The sequence below is a fragment of the Heliconius melpomene genome, chromosome 7 (genome assembly GCF_056956725.1).
Source record: "Heliconius melpomene rosina isolate 202511_hmr_F chromosome 7, ASM5695672v1, whole genome shotgun sequence".
Taxonomy (NCBI): domain Eukaryota; kingdom Metazoa; phylum Arthropoda; class Insecta; order Lepidoptera; family Nymphalidae; genus Heliconius; species Heliconius melpomene.
Window position 1 is genome coordinate 11,416,428 of NC_140395.1, and position 6,399 is coordinate 11,422,826.

The following is a 6,399-nucleotide window of genomic DNA, read 5'->3' on the forward strand; positions in this document are numbered from 1 at the left end:
TGTTTTTGTTGACAAAATTTGTAAGGTTGTTGGTGATGAGGTGCAGCGTCTGACTATATGCGGGTGGTTGAGGTTTCAATCTTCATTCGGGAAAATTATTATATTTATTAATTTTCCAGCTCTGGTAGGCATAGCGTAGTAGAGAACATTGGACAGAAATTTGAGAACGAAAACATCTGTATTAAGTTCATTCTGCTATATGCTATACTATATGGAAAGCTGATATAAAATAGTATTAGCATCCAATGGACACTGGTTCAAGTCCTGACTGGAGGTGTATTTATATTTATTTTCACATACTGGCTATAGAAGTGGTATATAGCGATAGATACTTCCTACTACAATATTGTACAATACTACCATTTCGTCTAGACCTAATTCAACACCAAGGAATTAAATTAGGCTTAATCAAGATTATAATAAACTAACTGTAACTGTGTAACTATATATTTTTCTTTATAAATAAAAATAAACGACAGCTCCAGAAATTTTCTTCTAACGAAAATTAACGTACTTTTATTAGATGAGATAAATCTGGTGTCTCTTCACTGCCGCAGACATCGTAGAAACAAAGAGAAAACATCTAAGAGTGCGTGCTAGGTTTTAGACAGGCTACATTAATTCCTAGACCGCAGCCTACTGTCTCGAGTACCAATTTTTCAATGGAATGTCCCAAGTGCTTACAGAATGTCTCTAAAAATAAACCCAATATCTTACAAAATAAGGTTGGATTTGATAAGTGATAAGTTTCACGACTCCGAGACCCAAGAGGTGTTTTTGCCAGAAATAAGGGGACGCTTTGAATCGTAAAGGAAAACATATGTAGCGGTAATGAAGAGAAAAATTGGTTGGATTTTCCTTTTTTAAGTCAACCTTTTGTATAGGAATAATTTAGGGGAATATCGTAACGTATATTAAAAAGAGAAACACTCGGATACAAAGTTATACTTTTAAATATGATCTGTAATATCTTTTTAGTTTCACGCAGTATCCCGCATAAAGCAGGGTAAGCTGAAAAACTTAATGTTAAATCACTGTGTTCGTCACTCTCCGCACAATTTTCGACATAATTTTGAGCGGCCTAACTTAACATTGCGCCTCATCTTATTCTCAGAGAAAGTAATACAAATCATTCCTTACGTCGAATGGAAAACGAACCTACGACCTTAAATTTGACAAAATGTAACTAAAATCACCTGTCAAAAATGTAAATATTTAGTCTCTAAAGTTAATACAATCTTTTTAAATTAATTTATTTGTATCTTGCTTTTTTTATAGATAAAGTAACGTCACTTTAAGAAACATTATTTATTGATCACCTTTATATTTGTTTCTATAATTTAAATGAATTTCTATTATTTCAACTCATGTTGCATTTAAGGCTTCCATGTCATTTATACATAACCGTCCAGACGGTATAGTCGTCACTTGACAATTTAGTTTTGTATTACAATGGGGGGATCGAAGTGGCGAGACGCATACGTCACATGGTCGTTTGGAATTAATACCCGCAGGATTCGTAGCTGTTACCCCATTATCTAAATGTACTAAGAATAATTTATATTGTGGGCCATGTTAGTGTTGCTGCTTTTGTAAGAAATTTGTTAGAATAAAATTAAGTATTTTTGAATTGGTAAGTAAGTGGTTTTTAAGTATTTTCTAATTTTGGAAATTTGTGTTGTAAATGTATGTTAGATTTTATATTCTTTTCTTTAAAAAATAGCTCATAATATAAAGAAATATAAAATTATTGTTTCTTTCTACTGAATGCTTTGCTGATTAAATATTTGTAAATATATGTAAATAAAATTGATCACTAATTCAAAATAGTTTAGATTAACCATTGCTAATAATAATTTCAATATTAATAATAATATTATATCTTTAATAGAAGTATCATTTAGTAGGTCAGTGAACAATTATTTGTTTTTTTTTAATTAAAATATGTTGATGTTTAGTAGTCTAATTTACCTATTCGATTTGAAGTAGCTCCATCTATATTTAATTCCATAATCGAAACGTAAGTGTAACTGGCTATCAGGTAGACAGAGAAAGAAAATGTGTGTTCACACTTCTCTCTCTCACCTCTACAGTATAAACCTAACTCTCTCTGTTTCTATCTTCACTAATTACATTATATCTTCCTATCCACTCACACATCCGTCTCGCCCGATCACACTTTTCGTAACGCTTTCGTAACGCAATCATCAGCCAAGTCTAGCGTGACTAGAAAGTAATTTAAGCTGATATAATTAATACGCATACTTTAAACAAAGTATGATTGACAATTAAAATTATAGCGTCACGCTGTGTCCCGCCCGCTCGGAGAGGGAAACTAGTGTTAAGACATTCTTGTCCGCATTCTCTGTCGAATTCTCCACCTCACTACTAGATTGGGGAAATAAAAATATTAAATATTTAATTTTTCCGAGTGGGAATCGAGCTCACAATCATCTTGACTGCGATGCTATTGTTTTTATGATATATATATGAAAATAAACATAGAAAAAACTAAACTATTCTACGATATCGGTATGACACACTAATATTATACAATCGCATGCATTGGATATTACGATAAACTTAATAATAGAGCGGTCGACGCATATTTCATACATTTTAAACGCTAATTACTCCAGTGTCTGCCATTAACGTGCATTAACGGATATCTGTAGAATGACCCTTTATTATACTTAAATAAAATTACATTTGTCGTTTTACTTTATGGTATCCATATCTATATTATAAATTCGAAAGTAACTCTGTCTGTCTGTCTGTCTTTTACGCAATCCGGGCCAAACTGCTAATTTAATTGTGATAAAATACTCATATAGATACTTGAGGGTCTCGGGATGAACATAGGATACTTTTTTTTCTCATATTTGTAATATTTTCGATATATACCAATATATTAAAATGCTTATTAATTTGATATGCAATTTTTTCCGCCATGTTAATAACGACGGTTGCTAGGCAACGATTTGCAAAGTTTGTTGTTAGAAAACGTCACCCAAAATGAGTTTGCTTAACGCATCTCTCTATTGGAAACTGAAAATAATTTCGTATAGTTCAAGCGGGCGTAGCCGCGTTAGGGTCCGCTAGTTATTCTATAAAGCTTGAACCAATTTTGTGTAAAAGTCAAAATATTATCGCGAAACGTAAGACATCGTTCAGAATTAAAAATACATTCACGATTCAGACGCTATTACGGAAATAACTAAATGGGAGGGTAGACAGGAAAATGAAAATGCAAAAAGTTAACTTAATCACCTCGAAACTCTTTGGCACGTTGGGACCTTTTTGTTATTTTTTACCGAATCATTAGAAAACTGTTCTGTAAAATAACTTTCTTATAATTTATAAAGAAAACGACAAGATTTTTTTTCAGAATCTTGCTGTATCCCTATATGTACCTAACAGAGTTAGCAGAGGGAACCTAATGTTAAAACTCATCGTTCCTCACTTTCCGCTATATATTTGAAACGTTGCATGTTGAGTGGTGCAACTTAACGCCGACGCGCGATATAATAAGAATAATTTATTTCCCGTTTCTTCCTCGGGTGGAAATCGAACCCATAACCACCGCATTTCATCATTCAAATTAAAATTAAGGGTTGTTTTTATTTTAACATTAACATAATTACAAAGAGATAATGTAAAATTGACAGGTTGACACGTACATTCATGAATATTGATGACAGAACCACCCTTGTGCAGAGGGTATGAGAAGGCGGCATAAAGTTTAACCAAAAAGTTAATAAATTTGTGTTATAATTGTATTTTTCTATCGTGTAGAAGTGAATATTATTCTAGACCAAACTCTGCCCTTCATGTAAGTTTATTTATAGAGTCTATAGTTATCAATTAAATACTCGCAAGAGTAAAACATTTACGTGAAGTCATAAACAAGGTGAAATATCCAATTTGTCATTCAATACGAATACCTATAGAAGTGGAAAGCTTTTGATACTTCAATGGAATTCATTTTGTCAGACTGAAGGAATCGAATTGATACCAGTAATTGGTTTAGACGTATCCTTTTACGTGCTTTGTTCTGTACTAGTGTTTGGAATTCGTATAGTCAATATTGAAGGAAGAGCTAAAGGGTAATTTGCGGCGTTGAGTTACGCTGCACAACATGCGATATCTTCAAATTTTTGTAAGAATTGGGGAACGGAAGTGTCTTAATGGGAGTTTTTTAAGACTAGATTATAAAGTTTCAGGTTCCTTCTGCCTAGCCTGCTATGTATATGTGAAGATGAAAATAATGGACTGGTTTGAAGGCATACAAGGATGAGTATTGAAGTCGTAGTGTCATAACACCCCTCGCAACCCATGTCTGTTTTTCAAGACGGAAAGAACTAGAACGAACCTTGGACAAAATAGTCCTATTAATCGCATCTCTCGTTCATTTAATGAGTACTTGAAAGAAGATTTAACGTTAGACATTGGTTGTGACGGGCTCTCAGTTTTCTTAAGAAAATGCAACCATATACTAAATGTACTAAATAATAAAGTTAATTAATGGAATTTATTGTAATTGATTGTAACTATTATGTAATTTTAAGTAATTTTATATTTTTGTTATTTAATTATTATTATTTTTTCTATAGTGTAAATTAATCATTGTTATTATTGATGATGAATGATGTGTTCTCCTATAATCAGTTGTACATAATAGTATAAGTATATTATACTATAGTATAGTATTTTAAAACTAAATTTTATAATACTGGATATATTTAAAGGACCCTCGAACTGTTCGTTACTGGGAGTCGTAATTTAATTTATAAGGTAAGCGAGAGGCATCACAAATTCTAAACACGCACCCGGCTTGTTACCTCATCGTTTGTTCTTTAAAATTTACAAAATACGTTAAATTTACGCACCTTCCAAAGGTGTCTGAATAATGTTACATTTTGAATAATTTAGTACATTTTTTAGTGAATAAAATATTTTTTAGAATATGTTTTTGTATATTATAATTTTTTAACACCTTTCAAATTTATAGCGTACGAAAAAGGTCGGCGTTGAGTTCCGCAACGTAACACGCTGTATAGAAAGCTGTTCGGGCGAAACGAAAAAGAAACGAAAAACGAAAAAGTTTAAAACGGTGCATATTATTTTATCAATCCCCCAGTCAGTCTAAAAGAAATGCACTTAAAACTAATATTTTTTTTATAAATCGTACTTTTTAAACAATATAGGTGTGCATTTTATAGAAATTCAATATTTTTTATTCTATTATTATTCCTGTCGAATTGAATTTTCGATGACTCCTTGGAGTCATGCAGAAAAAACTCTTTGAATGTGAATTCTCCATTACCATTACATCAGTAAACTATATTCATAATTTAATTCCCTCACTTCTGGTGACGACACTAAACGCGGCGTTAAGCTCCAACACATAATACACGAGTTTAGCAGTATAGCATACAATGAAGCTAAATAAAAACTTAATATTATAAAATAAATTTAACCGGCGCGCTTCCTTCACCCAGAATGTGTGAGTTTTGACTTCATTACACCAACACAAAGTGAGAAGAGGGAAAATTTTAAAATACATTTTCTCAGCCGTATGCAACATGTTCAGAAAGTTTCAACTTGTAACGTACTCTCAGACAGAGAGTTTCATATTCTAAGTGGTGTGTACTAACTTGAACAGCGTCACTTTTATCGTAGTGAGGAAATCTGCTCCTGTCGTCGTTTCAAATTTTGTTTGCTCTTTTATGTAATCTAGCTTTTACATATTATGAGTTTGGGTTGGTGGTTGAAATATTTGAGCTATTTAGGGGGGAAGGGAAAGTGTGGAATGGGAATTAGGGGAATTATGAAGTTATAATAACTACACTTATAATATTTTTTAAAATGTCTTTTTTACTTTTTCGATGAACTACAATTTTATTATAAATTTTCAAAAATGAAATGCCTAGTCTCAAGATTTTATGTTGAGAATAATGTTTATAGAGAAAAAAATATTATACGACAAAAACAATTAAAACCAGCAACGAATTCAATGCACAATATAAAAATCCCAACTTCTCTTTTCACAGTATGAAGTTAAATTCTGAGACTATTAAGAGACAATGGGACTTAGCCGCGGCCAGCTGACAATAATACAATTTAAAGCGTTAAACCGAGTTGGAAGCTGGGAATTAGCTCATTACTAAGAGATTTGTTGGGAACATCTTATTTACAATCCGTTTGAAGGATCATTATTTCAACAAAATAGGTTTGTATTCGTATCTTAGTACCTGCTTTCAAAGAGGCTTGTCGTGGCGCAGGGGCACAAGCGTCCAACTATAAGCGCTGATATATATTGGATATAAATAACAGATTTTTCGTAACACATACATATATAGTTAGCTGTACCTATACTTGAAAGAGATGGTCGTGATT